Below are 17,490 nucleotides of genomic sequence, written 5' to 3' on the forward strand. Positions count from 1 at the left end.
GCGACCACTTGAGAAACATTCGTTTCCATTAGCGTTCCGGGGGCGACACGACAGTTCTGCGTTGGAAGCATTAAAACGTGTCTCGTGGCATAATAAATGCTTCTTTCCTCGCCGAGGCCGATCTTACGCGAGTTTCTGCGCCATGTTTATTTCCAGCGGGAACGACAACACCAACTACATGTCTTTTGACTATATTCTGCGAGGGTGGTTTTGCTAAAGTAGCATGACTACGCTAATAATAATTCTACAAATCTTTTTATCGTGTGAAATCACACCCATCAATTTTTTGCCACGAATGCACATAAAGGAGCATCAAGTTTTGAGAAAAGCGATGAAAAGAAATTTCAGTTCTTAATTAACCCCCACCCTCCCAATAATGAGAGAAACTCATGATAAAGTCTGTAAAAAGATCCAGTAAATTCTATAACCAGTATTGGATCATTAATGTAAGAATAGATTACTTCTTAGGAAGTGATTAGAGAAGTTCCGATTTTGTTGTAGAAGAAGTATGGCAACGGAATAGCAGAGTGAATAGAAAATGACGTGGTTGTAGCATGGTCAAAGCCGACATTACTTTCTCGGTATCCCAATAGATCTAGATATAAGATTTATTATTAGCCTGCCCACATTTATGCAAATTTCATGCCAACCGTTGTGAAACTGGGGTAAAGTCGAATTGAATTTCTTGCATCAATGGTTTCGATACTCTAAAAATAATAAATCACATTTTTGTTCACGATACACTATATTTGAACGGGTCCCATGGAAATCATCGACACAGATTTCTCCGACACGGTTTTCACCGACATTTCATTAATTTTTTTATTAATTAATTAATTAATTCAAGAACACTCGGTTTCATATTTCGTTTTTCTACTGATATTCATTCAATCCACATTAATTAATTAATAAATAAAAAATTAATGAAATGTTGTCGGTGAAAACCGTGTCAGAGAAATCTGTGTTGGTTATTTTCATGGGACCCTATTTGAACATATATTTACAAAAAATGCGAGCGAAATGATTCTGAAGAGCTTCGAAACACCCGACCAATAATAGTTGCATCACCTCGCTTATGTATACACACCGTTTTTACTGATTAGTCCATTCCATGTAATCGATTAGATAACGTCTGTCAACACCGAGTAATCGAATGGAATAACCATAATTGTGAAAATATGCGCGCTAAATAATGCATATACACGGTCGCTTATGCAACTTTCCGCCATCGCGGAGAGCGCGTTGCAAAGAGAAAACAACAAGTAAAAGCTAGTTAAACAAAAAACTTTGATAAACCGTAACGCAGACTCTGTTTTCTTTTCTGCCCGCGGTGAAAACATTCGCCGAGATAACGAGTTTCTATTTAAATTAACTTTCCATTAAATAGTCCGGAGAAACGTGAATTTGCATAAACATCCGCAGTCTGTCCATTGTTCTTAAACTGTGAATGTTTATGCATTAGCCGCGCCTTATATGCTGCAAAATTCTGGCACAGATGAGAACGCCGATCATGTTTATTAATGCCGTCATTATGTCATTCGTTGAAACGTGTTGACATCCAAAACGAATTTGTCCTAATCCCTATTAGACAGGAAAATTCTTGTTTATTTGCCCCTCGCAATTTCCAAAAAATTTATATTTTTACTTAGTTTACTTAGTTCCGTATGTGTACCGTTCACAGCAATGTGTAGATTGTTAAACCTTTGCAGTCGTAGCTATCGTATAACTCGAAAATTAGACATTTCTTCCGACCTAGAATATTATTTCCATTTTACACGATTTCCATCTTTTCATGGATGTGAAATTGATATAATACTTGATACATACAGCGAGTGTAAAAAGTATTCGTACGCCCTTTAAAGTAGAATAACTTTTTTATAATTGTGCCCAACGACCTGATTTTTTATAATCAATTGCACCTTCTAAACGAAAATCTCTTTTACACGTCATTTCGCAAACCAATGCTTCTAATTGATTATAAAAAATCAGGTCGTTTGGTCCAATTATAAAAAGTTATTAGTTTTTAAAAGGCGTACGAATACTTTTTACACTCACTATAAATGTTTAGTAATTGATTACATACCAACATATTTTTAATAATGTACATAGTTTGAATAATGGTACAGTAATGTTTAGTGGCGCCCCAGAGTCACCATTCGAGGGCTAAGGGTTAATAGAGTATACCAACATAACTTCCGTGTTGCCCGAAGTTTCGTTTCCGGGAGAATGGAGAAGGGAATTAAAAAGCATTTTATCGAAATCTCTTTTAATAGCAATGAGGAGACATTGTCACGACCATATTTAGCGTGATAGTGGAAGCCGCGTTTGATTAACCCACGTTATACTACTCGATAATTTCACCGGTTGTCGACTCCGTGCGACACTTCATTCCTTTTATAACGCTATCCGCGGGAATAGCGCCCCCAATGGCTTACGCGTTTTATGGTTTCAATTTTACCGCGGTAGAGAACCAACAATCTACCCCTCTAACGACACCGCAGCATGTGTGTGCATCATTTACTCGCCTCGTCCCAGTCTCGCTACTGGGTTTACCAGAAAATAATTCACTCTTCTAAACAAACTATATATGTACAGTGAACAACACAGCAAGTCCTCGACTTACGCGGTTAATTCGTTCCAGCGGTTTCCGCGTAAGTCGAATAAGCTCCATCGCTGAAATGTTATTAATACGATCTGCATTGTACATATTCTAATTTGAAAGGAAAATTCAAATGTACATGGAAAATTGATCACTCGTAAATAGCTGAATGCCTACGCTGTACACAAGCAAACACTAATCTGTCACACATGGCACCGACTAAACAGCGGATTTGTATAAAGAAATTGGTGAAATATAAAACAGTGGAAGATTAGAAAGATCCAAGAATATTGTTATGATGTTTGCAATGTAATAAAAATCTATTAAGGGATGAAGTGAATTTTTATTTAACTCCTGCTGCCGAAATTCGTTGCAAAATATTTTTATAGTCTACCGCAGTCTAGCCGCGACGAAGCACCCGTTCTGGCAATCGAAAAACGAATTTCACAGTGTTCGAATAAGAATAAGAATCCGCGTGAAACATGTACAACAATAGCCTCGCGATTAGGTTAGAAATTGATGGACGACGGTCGCATTCAAAGAATGAATGAAATTTCCATTGAAAAAGAATATACAGAATAATTTCCTTACGTACACGTAACCTAAGTAGATAAATGTAATTGGGTAGTGTATTCCGATATAGAACTTACCTTGTTCTTCCAATTGCACGACAGTCACTCCATGATCTCTCCAGTGAGTGCAAGCTCTGACGGATCCTCCGGGGCTGCCGGTCCTCGATACTCACTTAAATGTCACACTGTGCAAACTCGTTAAGAGATCCACGGGAAAAGCGGTACGTCCAACGCGTCGGACCACGAGTACATAAACATACGGCTTGACGTCCGCGCGTGCACTGACTTCTGTTCGGTCGAGCCAGGCCGCAGTCCATCCACCTTGGCCGAGCGCGTAGACTCGTCGCGCGGTTGCCATGACGATGGGTCAACAGCACGCGCTGCGCGCGCAAAGGAGACAGTCTCACTCTGCGCGCTGCGACAGTAACAAGGACAGACGGGCCGCCGATCGTGTCTTCTCCGCCGCGCCGCGAAATTGCAACACGCGCCCGTGGAAAATTAATAACGACGCCTGTTAACTCGGTACGCGAGCGTGTCCGACGCGGCACGACCCTGTTGGTTTCGCGAACCGCTCGCCAGAATCTGTACACCGGACAACAATTGATACCGACACGACCCGCGCGCACCGGTAATGATCCACCACGCTGCTCGACTCCGCGATCGAACCAACCGGGACAGCTTCACACCTAAGTCGAACAGAAGGAATAAAGATATGCGTCCATCTGAGAATTTCTGTCGATAGTTGTTCTCGAGAGTACACTCACAGACGAGATATACGAATAGACCTGACATCCAATGTATTTTGGTGTCCGTCGGTATTCGTGCGCTAGCGCCCCAGAGCAGTGTCGGGCAAAAAATTAATCAACGATCGACGACTAAATTTCTTATTCAATCGTTAATCGCGACTAACAATTAATCTCCTAGTTTAGTCGTTAATTGCGGTTAATCGTTAAATTTCTACTTTCGTCGATAATTGCGATTAACGATTACATTGCTTTCAATTGTAGTCGTCACTCGGATAATTGATTACTGATTAACTGCTGAAATTTCGAAATGAAATAGGGAATCAAAACTATATATGAATACTGAAAAAAAATGTAAACTGAGTTTAGGTGTATTGTCATTTGGTCCATAATACAAATTCTGTTTACGTGCTTTTATGTTTTTTTTTCGATGATTCCTTTTTTTAATCGACGATTGACGATTAAATCAATCGATTGAATCAATCGCCGATTTATTCGACGATTTCTTCATTTAATCAACGATTCACGATTAACTTCATCAATCGAATGAATCAATCGCCGATTATTCGACGATTTCTTTTTTTAATCGTATACATTAATCGATCAATCATGGTTAAAATTTTAATATCGATTAATGCCCAACACTGCCCCAGAGTGACTCCCATCGAATCCCATTATGTACTATCCATGGGCAACCTCTATAGAATTAAAAAGATGTATTATATTACTATTTCTAGGGGCACAATATTTATAGCCGGTTTAATAAACATTTACTTACAATTAAATCTAGGCAAGTCATATTTTAAATTTTCGTTACAGGTATTTACAGATAGAAAAGTTAAACTGCTTTATACATTGCCTAGTAAGGCTTCTAACATCGAATAAAAACGTGGTAAAAAACTGAAGTTGTTTCAATTTTAATAAATTATTAGTTTCTAACGGGTGCCCGCATAATTTTGCCTCCGACTGTTCCGTGTCTTCCACATTAAGCGCGCGGAATTTAAAATGCTGGCATATTACCAGTGCTTGTGTAAATAACCTGTAAAAATGATTAAGTGTACGCAGTACGTGATTCATTGCAACGTTTAACTGTCGCGGGTGATCGGAAACGTCGAACACGACTATCGTGGTGGAATCACATACGTAATGGAATTGGCGCGATTCGATCGGAAGTTCTCGAATGCTGGTGTGACATTATTATAGCGGGGGTCTAAAGAGTTAATAACGATCGCAGAGAGGAGGACCGTCGAATCCGGTGAGACCAGTGGAATAAGCTGATGTTGCAGGAACGTATCCATGAATACGTAAGCTTTCCATGAACGCGACAGGTTTTCCGCGATCAGCGTGTTCCACCGGAGCTCCCTAACCACCCTCTCCCGATCGCACACGCTGGCAAATTCAGTCGTGGGATAAGTTGCAGGATAAGTGGCACAATACACACGTTTGATGTTTAATACCGCAATGGAAGTTTGCTGGTCTCCGATGATGTTCTTATCTTACGAAACTGGTGGAATGTCTTTTGTTTAAAATACATACCACAACCACGCGTGCTTGAATATTACGGGCTCCCGTATTTGGAAGTGTCGGAAGTCTTGTCATTTGGATAGTTCGAAATTCGTGCTACATTTCTACAGTTTTACTACTAGTTTTCGCTAATTGTGGTAATCAGTTTTTAGTAAAACTATGCTACTTTTATGAAAACAAGAAACATGCTGTTTTAATAATATTCATTTCGCGTTTAGGTTAGTGGGAATCGATTGAATTTTAAATATACCCTTCGCACAAGGTTAATGTAGGGTCTCGGAGACCCCGGTTTCAGATTTTTGAAGAGAATTTTTATATGAGTAACATGAATCTGTTTGTTTACTTTTTATCCTGTGTTACTCTGTATCCCAAATTTATTAAAAACGAGGCTATTTGTGAACTTCATTTGTCGGGATCTAAGAGACCTTACCTTGCGAGGGATACACTCCGATAAATCATCGGACACTTATCGGATGCAAACAATTTTTTGTTATTAAAGGACCTATATTATGAAATAAAATTGGTACTTGCTAATATTTTCGAATGTAGAGAACATGTAAATCAAATCTGAACAAAATGTCCTATTGTATTTTCTAAATTTTAATTCTTGTTCTTATATTTCCTAATTTTTTAAATTTCAGTGGTGTGATTGTTTTCCAATTTGGCTTCTAGAGAGCTATCCATAATCATCCCACAATTTCTCAACCTCTTTTCTCCAACATTTAATAAAATACATATAAAATAAAATACAAATACATCATAATTCGTAGGAGAAAGGTACTAATTTTGAGTCCGGTAAGTAAAGTTTACCCAAAAAGTGTATGTATTATATATATTTAATTTTGCATTCAAATATTATCGTACAATAGCTACATCTAATCAAACTAAAACAGTCAAATCAAACTAGAAGCTTCTATTCTTTAATTACCATTTTGTTGTTGATGAATAAGTGTCCGTTGATTTATGGACGGTAGTGTATGTATTATAAAAATAATTTTGGAACACGCTGTGAATCCTCATTACATATATCTATTTCATCCGACTGGCGTTGAATGTGTCTCAAAATTAATGCGGCAATCAATATCCCTAGAATATCATCAGTAATTGCTCTTATCAATATAACATAACGTTAAATGGCCACCGGTGAGCATGGTCGAAATTAAAACGGCCGGTCGGAATATTGAATAACGCGAGGGCCATTTCGCGCCCTGCAATTAACCGATGATGGAGTAACTTCACCCTTGGAGGTGCGCATTTATATTTATTAGCCCCTCGAGGAGGGTTAAGCTGCTGGGCAAGTTACGCCGGCGTCTGCTCTTCATATTGACCCTTTCTCATCCGCAATTAACATTTCTACGGGCACATGCTATTTTCCCGGCGCGCACATGAGACTCCCGGATAACACCTTAATTATTCATGTACGATAAGTACCGCCCTATTCTTAATTGGTCGGCCGCAAATCAATACAACCCACAAGAATTTGGTTTTAGATTGGTCATATCCTGCTTTGTGATATATTACACCTCCCATTAACTTATTCTGAATCTCATAAATCTCGTTAAACATCTCCATCATCACTTTTCCTCTTTATGGACATGTTAGAAAATTCATGGGAAATTAGGAGAGCATATTGCGACCTTTTCCAGCAGCTCTGTAAACGACTTTCCACCTTAAATTTTTTAAATTCAGCACTCCTTTTGAAAAGTATCCATTTTAAAATTAAAATGGCTCGCTAACGTACGGCAAGTCTTCCTTCTTTTTCGCCAGCAGTGCTTTCATCACCCGATTCGAAATGAGTCGTATTTAATTCCGACGTTAATTAATCTTCCAGGAAAAGCTCCTTTCGCCTGGCCCGCCCGCCGTCTCGTTCGGGGAGGGAAAATTTCTCTTTTCGGAGCGATAACTCGTCTCTCGTCAAATAAATCGACCGTCGGCGGACAATAATCGAGTTTCCCGCGTGCAAAAGCATCCCCGGCGTGTTAGAGACCTGTTTGTCGCCGAGAGCGTATTTATACCATTTTTGTTCGGGGGAGCTGAAAGCTTAATGCATATTAATTTTAATCTTCATTACTGCCTGATATACACGCGGCCCGGCATTAATATTTATTAAAGCTGAATGCGCATTAACGATAATGTGTGTTATTACATGCATTAACACCGGGGGCGTTGCCGGGCCTGTCGATATTTCAAATTCACGCTTCTTGCACACGTTCGATCATCTTTCGCCGAAAAATTTCGACAACTAACAACTGTCCGATCATCGGAACCGATGAGACCAGTCATTTATCTTTGTCAAGGTCTATCGTTCATCTCCACAAACGTTTCGACACGATTTTATTAATAACGTTCCCCCATTTTATCGTCTAGCGTATCTTTCGACACCTGCCGACGATTTTCTAAGAGTCTTTTTCTAGCCAAAGGTCAACAGACTTTCGCGATAAATTGTTCGACAGAGATTTCATTCAGAATTTATCAAACTGTTGGAATTAAGTTATGACAAATACTATGAAAAGTGTTTAAATAAATTCTAGAAATGTCACCGGGCTGTACAATGTGCCAAATACTTTTATTCCCGCGAATTTTTCGAAAAAAAAGTTTAAAAAATGGCCGAAAATAGGCCGACCTGATACGCGACACGGATCCGTGCGCAAGCATAATCGAATGTGAAACGAACAAAAGGTCGCACTTTTTACGAGCCTGTCGAAAAACGCACTTCGACCACGGCGCATCGCGACGACGTGAAAAGTGGCCGAAACATTTTACTGATTTTCACGTGTCGCGGTGTTTGCGTAACGCTACGTCGTAACGCATCTTTTCCAGTATTTTTTTGTGCTGGGGGGGGTTTTTTATTTTATCCGTTCGCGAACAGTATCTACTATTTTTTTTTTACGGAAGAGCGGATCGTAAATTTGGGAAACGGTATCGTTCGGACAGCCGAACGTACAACCGCGATAGGTGACGGCAGCGATCCTAATGAAATGACAATTATTTTTAATCCGTTCAGAGAGATCCGATGGGTTCCGCGAAACTCGATGTAATTAGCGGCCGGGATCATGGCGGGAATTATGTCCGGCAGCGTATCAGTCGACATTAAATTTCAATTTTCCGACTTGAAATGCCCGAAACCGCGCGGTCCCGTCGTATTCGACGGTGAAATCGTGGAAAACAGAGGAGAAAGAGGCAAAAACCAGACGAGCGAGAGCGAGCGAGCGAGCTGATCGAGACTGAGGGGGGGAAAATTTACATTTTTAAATTGGATTTATTGCAAACTGTCGGCGGCGGCCCGAGGTCCGGGAGTATTACGGGGAATTAAAGCGGACTGTTTCTTCAATGGCTGGGCGGCTGGGCTGCTCTTTCGAATTCTTTTGCGCCCGTGCGTGTTTGAATAGCTAATGGTTTGCCCAGAATTTTGTTAACGGTAACTTTTAATCCGTTACCCCTCTGAAGCTCTTTTTACCACGCTTATTCTTTTATTCTTCGTCTGGGTAGTATGTACAATTTCATTTACACCGCTTCGAAATAGATTGCCGGCTACCCGACGGAACTCCCGCGGATACTGAAACGGACAGGAAAATTAGCTTGCAGAGCTACGCGTGAATGTGTTTTTACCACGTTTTTATTAACTCGCTTTCTTGTCTGTCTGTTTGTCTGTTCGGCACAAATTTTGCCATTCATTTTAAACCAACTTCCCGATGAGCTAGAGACTTGAAACTTTAAACGTAGCTCAGAACTGGATGACAATGCAATATTAACTCGCTTTCTTGTCTGTCTGTTCGTTCCGTACGGAATCCTATTTCTAAGCTCACGCTATCTGTCCGTTCAGATATGATCAGGCGAAGAGAAACTGAAATAAACCTGAAATGGGGCTAGGAAAAATTATTTTATACTTTTTAGTTCGTCTTCACCCCGTCCCCTACAATTTATTTTACGGTTTCAGTGATTAGAACCTTTATCGTAGTTCGTAATTTTGTAAAAAAGCAGATAGTTTATATCTATTGCATGCCTACAGAGTTGGGCAATAATCAAACAATATTTAAAAACGACTAATGGTGTTTTTTGTCAAAACTCTTTGATTAGTTAGTGATAACTAATATTAATGTATGTTAATCGCACAATAGTGACTGATGACTGATCATCAACTACTAATTCACTAATTAGCAATAGCTAACAATTACTTAGAGCTGTGACTAATTGTTTGCCATTTAGTTATCACTAGACTGCGGATTTTATGCATTTATCACAAAAATCGGTAAGCACAATTTAAAGTAGTGGACAAATTAAAAAGATTTAAAGACATCAGTGTATTGGCTTCAATTTAATCAGACAATTAGAGAAGAAAGAAATTTTTATTTCGCTCCTGTGTCTTGCAATCAATGGAAACATTTTTTATTTTGTATAAAGATCCGCAGTCTAGTTATCACTAACTAATCAAAAAGTTTTGACTAATGTTGACTAACATTCAAAAAGACTATTAGTTATTATTAAATATTATTTAATTATTGTCCAACTCTGCATGCCTACATGTTCTCCAATAACTATACATTAACAAAACCAAAATGGAATTTCATCTCGATTTAAAGGAGATTTATAACACACATATTTATTAGACTCTGTTCAGAATCTTCATCCCGAGTCTGACACGATATTGTAGAGCAAGGGGTTAAAAACGTGGTGTAGAAAAATTGTTTTATTTAAATAATTATTAAAATTGTCTACGCGAATCAGAAAGTTCTGCGACGCGTTTCAAACGACTGTTGCGGTCGGGAACTCCTGTTTTTGTCCTCTGGGAGCATGCACCTAGCGATGAATCATAAACATTTTTAAAACTAAGACAGGAGACGTAATTTTGCGGAACGAAGTAGATCAATTTTTTAATGTCGGGATTCGGATCTGATCTGGTAACAAATATGCGTAAAATAATGATTTTTCGAAAGAGTAACATATAGTTGTCGGATCGTAATTTCACCAATTTAAAGAATTACGCAAGACGTCGAACGAACTGCGGAACGGTCCGCTTCTCTAACGAACAGCTACAAATTTGATGATATCAACGTAGAAAAAAACCGGAGACATAGTTCGATAGTCTATAAATAAACGGTGCAAGTTTCGTTCGGAAGCATTAATCAGTCGGCGAAAAAAGTTGGCGAGTATCCGTTGGAACGGGAGCCTAGTAAATCTTTAATATCTAAATTGATATATCACGGCGCAACCAATTTATCCAGAATCTCCAGTGACCGTAGCCGTTTCCGGGGTCACCGTTCTGGGTCCCCAGTGTTCTTACGATAATTAATTTTCACGATGGAATCGCGTCGACAGTTAGGCAAGGGGAGAGTGGGGAGAGAACAAGAAGAAAAGTCTCGGAGTACGCGAGGAAGTAACACACACAAGCGCGGAGAATAAGAGAATCGTCCGCGACTATTTTTTTGTCCAACCTATTTTCCTGCCTCGCGGAAAATCTCCCTCGCTCTTTGTCTTTCTCTCTCGAGCGGGTGGATAGAAGAAGAGGTTGGTTTCCGGCGAACAGAGAGAGAAACACACGGAGAGGAACGCGAAGACACGGAAGGGAGCTCGAAGAACAGCGGGGCCCGAAATGCAACGGCGGGATTATACGCGCCGCGGAAATTAATAAGAGAAACGATGTAAACACGTGCCACTGTAATATGCTGAGGGGATATAATTAATTCAAGACTCTTCGCCGTTGCCAGCGTGCGTCCCCGGATCAACGGAAGAAAGATTAGAGTCACGTGACGGCGGCCATTAACATTCGAAAGCACTACGAGTCCACCGGATATTCGAAACCGTGACAGGAAAATCTAGGAATAAGTTGTGCTCAGCTTTTTTTCGGTCAAGCTTATCGGATACATAAAAGAGTCCACGGAGACCGATATATTAAAAGCAAAGCACTTTTGCCGGGAATTATATACTTTGATAGCCGGAGAATTTCTCTGCTTCCGCCGCCATTACGAATTTAATTTCTGCCTAGAGGATTGTCCGTTAGGAAACTATTCTCAGCGGACGTTCGAACGGAGCTTCGATAAATTGTGCCAAGATAATAATAAACTTTCACGGATTTCATTGCAGGTTCAATTAATTATGTCCATTTGTCTTTAGAAAAGTTCAGTGATCCTCAGGTCTGTTAAACTCTGCTTGAATGTTCACAAGTTTCACGCGACATTAAGAAGCAAGGGATTAAAATTACCATGTTAGTGGAAATTGCCACGAGTACCATGCAAAGTGTAATAACAATAATGGTGTGAACGAGGAAGCTTCCGTTTTGCAAAAATTCGCGATGATGTTCATACAGGATGTAAAGGAAGTAATAACCTCGGTGTGCTAGCTGGATATTAATATTGAATTTTCTTTGTACGCGCGTCAACTTGTTGTTCCCGACAAGGGAGCAATAAGAGCTTCTAAATTATTTTCTCAGAGTAAACGTTTGAAATTTTGCAGATTTCGATGGTTCTTAGTTACCGTCTTCCAGGTCAGCAACGTTGAAATATTATGGGCGACGTGATGATAAAGTAGAAGCATCAACAAGGGTCACTGTGGTAAGGAAATCGGTAGTTTCGATCGATCAACGCTATCAACACGTGTTGCTATCCCTTGACTTCGTAACACAGTCTCACTGCCACCCGCATCTCTGCGTTGTCTAAACTAGGTCAGTAACCGCAGTGTTCCTTGCCAATGCGGCTCCTTTATCGGCAACTCTCATTTCCGACATATGGTGCTCGTAGAATTACCCCTAGAATGTAACGTCCATTTGAAATCGCTAGAAATTGAATCAGGTAAAGGTTCGATATAGGAAAAACTCTCGAGTCCGTGTTGTTTCTTAGATCGTCAGTCCTACTATTTTTTCGAGATCCCGCCGCACGGTGTACTGGTTGCATAAAAGGTAATGGTCATCCGTTCTAGGGGTGAATCTACACTAAAGTGGGCATTATTTATCGAAACAAATATTTCAAATACTATTTAATATTTTAGATTTTATTTTGCTTAAAGAAAATAGTATTTTAAATAAGATATACAATTTCGAAAATAAAATATTTCTATTTCAACAAATTGATCCACAAAATAAAATATTTCTATTTTGACAACCAGAAACGCGAAATAAAATATTTTACTTTTTGCATTGTTATAATACTCTGAGAAAACGCATAATCATGCAGTCGATCTTATCGTTAAGAAACGATTTACACTCGTAAATGTATTGAATTCGAATATTGAATTCATTATTTTCAGCAATAATATTTAAAATTGAAAATAATAATAAAGACAAAATATAAATATTTCCAATATTCTTCAAATAAAATACTATTTTCAAAAAAATTACTGCCTCAAATAAGTTATTTTATTTTCAAAAATTAATACAACATATTTCAAATTCAGCCATTTTCGCCGAGGACCCATTTCACGTAGTGAGTGCGGGGTCCTTTCGCGAGAACTTTAACAGCTTATATTTCAATAACTATTTGTTTGCGACATGTGGCTCTTTTAAAACTTTTTCTCTTCTCGATGAGTAGAAGGTATTGATGTGAAAACAACAACAATTTGCTCTGTTATAAACAATTTTGCGGCAAGTTTCTTTTAAGTTTCTACGACGGATGACCATTTTTTTACCCCCCTTAAAGAAACTGAAAAATGAGTACTATACGATGACATAAAAAACAATTTTGAATGAATGAAAACAATGTTAACGACATGTAATTTTAAATACCCTGTACCTACCATTCGAAAAATTGATTTTCCCTCATTCGAACCACTGTGCGCCCCGGTGGAGGCGATATTCGTTTTTCTTAGATCGAATATTTACTGTGTTCGGATTGTTGCATACGAAATGACCGATTCGTACCACTAACTTTAAACAAACATAACTTTCCTTGACGTCCCGCGCGCCGTGTATAAATCTAGTTTAAATCCGCGGAAACATGCGCGCGGCTACGGGAACACATATTCGCGGGGGGGGGGGGGGTGTCGGCGCGCGGAGGTTGGTTATCGAAACACGTTGCGACAAAAGTAACAAAGAACCCATTCAGTCCCGTCCTTTATGCAAGGCCGCGTCATTTGCATACACGCGGCTCTCGCAGGCTTCGACCTTTACCGGGCACCGGTGACGCGTGTACACCGGCGCTGACGGTTCCAAAGAAAGCAACCCGATGCAAATGCGGGAACATTGTTAGGTAATAATACGAAGCCGGGTAGTTCCACCGATGAAAAAGCTCTCCGGGGGAACGGCGCGGCGGCCGAGGGAATGGAAAAGTTCCGGCGCGAACTTTTGCCCCTTCTTGTTAGCTGTACGGTTTTCGAACCGCGTCGTCGGCGGCGGCGCTGGCTCTACAGTAAAATATTAACCCGTCGATTGACGCGATTCAATGAAAGTTAGCCGCGAGTTTGTTCGTTTGCTTAACAACCACACTTACGATTATGTTTGATTTACGCACCCCGAGCAAGTTCAACGTCCTCCGTTGTCCTTGTGTCTTCTCTGGCGGACGCGGTCGTTAATTTCTTGGATATTGTGTGAGTTTGAAATTGCGACCGACCACTGAAATATTTATCCGCCGATTGAATCTGTCTGGCACCGTGAAACTTCGGCCACGAAGTCACCCCGCCGCGCGACCTGTCCGCGAATGAAACTTTGATCTTAGTGGATTTTCTTTGGGAAGTCGGGCACAGGTACGATACTTAATATAATTAGAGGTCGGGGTAGTGAATAAATTATTCTCCGGAGACCTATTGCACGTAAAAATACAGTTTTATCCCGCGCAAATCAATAAATGGATGGAAAGAGCATGACAAACTGCCAATTTGTAATATTAACAACTTGCAGTGTACATATTAACATTACCAGTTCGTGTTTCATTATACACAGTGTTGGCTGCTCGTGTAATTGCAGTATCGTGTACGTTTGCAACGAGTTTTAGTCGCGCTGTTGGATTATTAAAAATATTTATTGCTCGTATATTGTTACTGGCGGATATTAAAAAAGAAACTGTTTGATTAACAGGGTTTTCCATCGCTCCAAAATGAAAACTCGCAAATATTATTTGTGTTAGAAGTTGCATATCGAATATGTTACCGATGCAGTGTACCATATCGACTCTGAACCTGCATGAAAATCGACGCGAATATTTGACCCGTCTCCCGTCGGAAAAATCGAGAAACGAACAGTAGCATACTTATTCATTTTTCATCGAATATGAGTTTCTACTTTCTGAATCTACTTGAACATTGTTTTTCTCAGCGACCCCATATGTTGTCGAACAAAGTGGAAAGCTGAGGTTGCTGTTTTGTTGTCTGAATTTGTAAGGAATAAGTCGTATTTATTTGTAAAAGTCGCCTTCTTTTTACAATTCGTTGGCGATTGTAATTTTACAATTCTTCTGTTCTTTGCGATTCTCTATTTTATAAATTTACCTGTACATAAGGTTGTCTGTTAATACACACACGTACATACATACAATACACACATACATCATTCGTACGTTAACCCTATAAATTTTTACAGGTTTTAAGGAATATCACGAAGTCTTCCCTTTATAATGATCGTTCGAAAGTTGATCTGTGCGATTCTTTGTCGCAGTTTTATCGTACGTCAGATGAAAAGTGTGTCGCGCCGACATTGGAACATGTAATCCAAGGTGCCTCATGGTCGAACTTACAGTATCTGTCAATCACAATGTGCGCTATTATCTCACGCATCTAATGTGTGCTCATTGCGTGTCTCTAGCTGACACGAATAGCCACAAGCAGAACGTTGTAAGATTTTTTTACACATACATAGTTACAATCAGAGTTGGGAAAAAATTATATTTAAATAAAAATTTTTGCCCAACTCTGGTTACAATAACAACAAATAACAAGAATAGATCTATATATATCGTACAAAAAATTAATTATCAAACAAAATATGTATTGTAAATGTAAATTGCGTTTTGAATTTCTTCTCCCGAGGATTATTTAATTGTTTCATCAAGGTGCTACTGCATATAAAGCGATCGATGCGATCTCCGATCATACTCGAGGATCGAGCAGAACCGGAGAAATCGAGCCTGTAACATTGTTGACAAAGCAAGCCAACAATCGTTACGCGCGCAAGTGCAATTCCGCAGGAAATTAGTGAAAGGATTCGACGTTACACGGCTAGAAAAACCGGAGCTCTCGGGTGAGTCTCGATCACAGGACGCGGTCTGATCGATCTCGATCACCGGACGAAGGGTTCGATCGGTAATCTGGCGGCGCGTGCGAAACGGTCGGTCGGTTCGTTCTCGAAAAAAGCGACGATCCAGCAAGCAGGCCGCGTTTTCGCACCGGGATCGTTTTTACGAGATTGCGTCTGGCCTATCGGGAGGATCGATGCGCCGATCGAGCGACGGCGAAAGGAAACGGAAGGGAGCACGCGTAAATTATGATTCATCCGGGCGAGCGTGATGATGTAGAACCCGTCCCGTCGCTCGTTTCCGTCGGAATGAAAAAGAAACCGAGGATAGAATACGCGCGCGGGATGGCCTCGTTAATGGCGGAACTCGAGGCGCATCGAACTCGCGGACTCGATCCGAGAGAGACCGAGCTTTTCCGCTCTCGTTGTCCGCGCGGATTTGCGTCGGAACGGGAACCCCCTGCCGCCGGTCGCGAAACTGAAAAACCTCTGTCGATATTCGCGAAACTTTGTCTCCGCTGGAAAGACACTTAGCACGCTTATTGTTGGCTCGCTGGAAATTCAGCTTCCCGAATACCACAACTTTTTAGCGGTCAGGATAAACAACCGTGTCCAAGCGACTTCCTAATGTACGAATAACGACGAAATTCTGTTCACGGTGATCGAACATTTATTTGTCACATACACTGGTGGACTAAATGATAAGGCACCGTTGTACACATACAAAATTTCGTATGCACAGTGGGTGTACCAAGTATTCGTACACATTTTAAAAGCTAAACATTATCGAGAACTTTTGGGGAAAACTGTCAAGAATGTTATACGAAGGGGTGGAAAACAGTATTCGAATTAAAATCAGCAATTTTAAAAGCTTGGGAAAGCATACATCAAAATGATATAAAAAATCTATGAAGTTTACCAAGAAGAATGATTGAAGTGGTACAACGTAGAGGGCAGTCCACGCATTACTAAAACTGCCAAAAATTGTGTAATTGTGTAAAGCCCACACTAAAAGTAAATTTTTGTGGAAATAATAAATGGTTTGAACGAGTTATTTAATTTTTAGTATATTATATAAAAGTTATTACTTTATTTTGTTGTATATTCACTTTCTACGTGTATATACAGTGACTCAAACAATTGATCAAATGTTTAATTTTGTTTCAATTTTTATTCAATTGAACACGTGTTACTAAGATATGTAACAAAATATTTTATTATAATATATACATAGTTTTCGTAGTTCATATAATACAGAATTAACGTAAATATATTACACTTTGTAAACAAAATTAAATGAAATTAACAAATTGTGTAATGATCAAATTTTTGTATTTGAAAAAATGAAATATTAGTACTTCGTATACCCTCCTTTGGCTTTCAGTACGGCTTCTATGCGTCTTGGCATACTATCTACTAAACTTTTACACTGTTCAGCCTTAATATTTTCCCAAGCAGTTTTAACTTCTGACCACAATTCAATAATACTTCTTGAATTGTGATCGAAGTTGGCAACTTTTCTTTTTAGTAAACCCCATAGGTGTTCTATTGGGTTCAGATCGGGAGACTGTGGGGCCAGTCTAAAGCAGTAAAACCATGAGCTGTTAACCATTCTTTGGTGATTTTTGCCTTGTGTTTAGGGTCATTATCGTGCTGAAAAATGACTTCTTCTGCGTTCTTATTCCATTTTGCCAAACTTCCAATTAAACTTTTCTGCAGGATGGATGTGTATGATATTGCAGTCATTCGACCTTCAATTTTTTCAACGCATCCGACGCCCTCACTGGTCATACAACCCCAAACCATGATATGGCCTCCTCCAAATTTCACTGTTGGATGAACGTGATGCGACCGTACTTGTTCTTTATTTCCTCGCCATGTCCATTCGCGTCCATCGCA

General features: G+C 39.7%; 1 protein-coding gene across 2 annotated transcripts in view; it reads right to left on the reverse strand.

Annotated features, from left to right (window-relative positions):
• Rho-6 (serine protease rhomboid 6) overlaps positions 1 to 3,505 on the reverse strand; it is a 233,046-nt gene extending 229,541 nt beyond the window's left edge. The window contains exon 1 of one of the 2 annotated variants that reach the window (XM_076431072.1): positions 3,250 to 3,505. The gene's annotated coding sequence lies outside the window, so the exon portion shown is untranslated. The remainder of the gene's footprint in view (positions 1 to 3,249) is intronic. The other variant, XM_076431063.1, reaches the window with a different exon arrangement.
• Positions 3,506 to 17,490: the final 13,985 nt, after the last annotated feature.

Source organism: Lasioglossum baleicum, chromosome 1, assembly GCF_051020765.1.
Source record: "Lasioglossum baleicum chromosome 1, iyLasBale1, whole genome shotgun sequence".
Lineage (NCBI taxonomy): Eukaryota > Metazoa > Arthropoda > Insecta > Hymenoptera > Halictidae > Lasioglossum > Lasioglossum baleicum.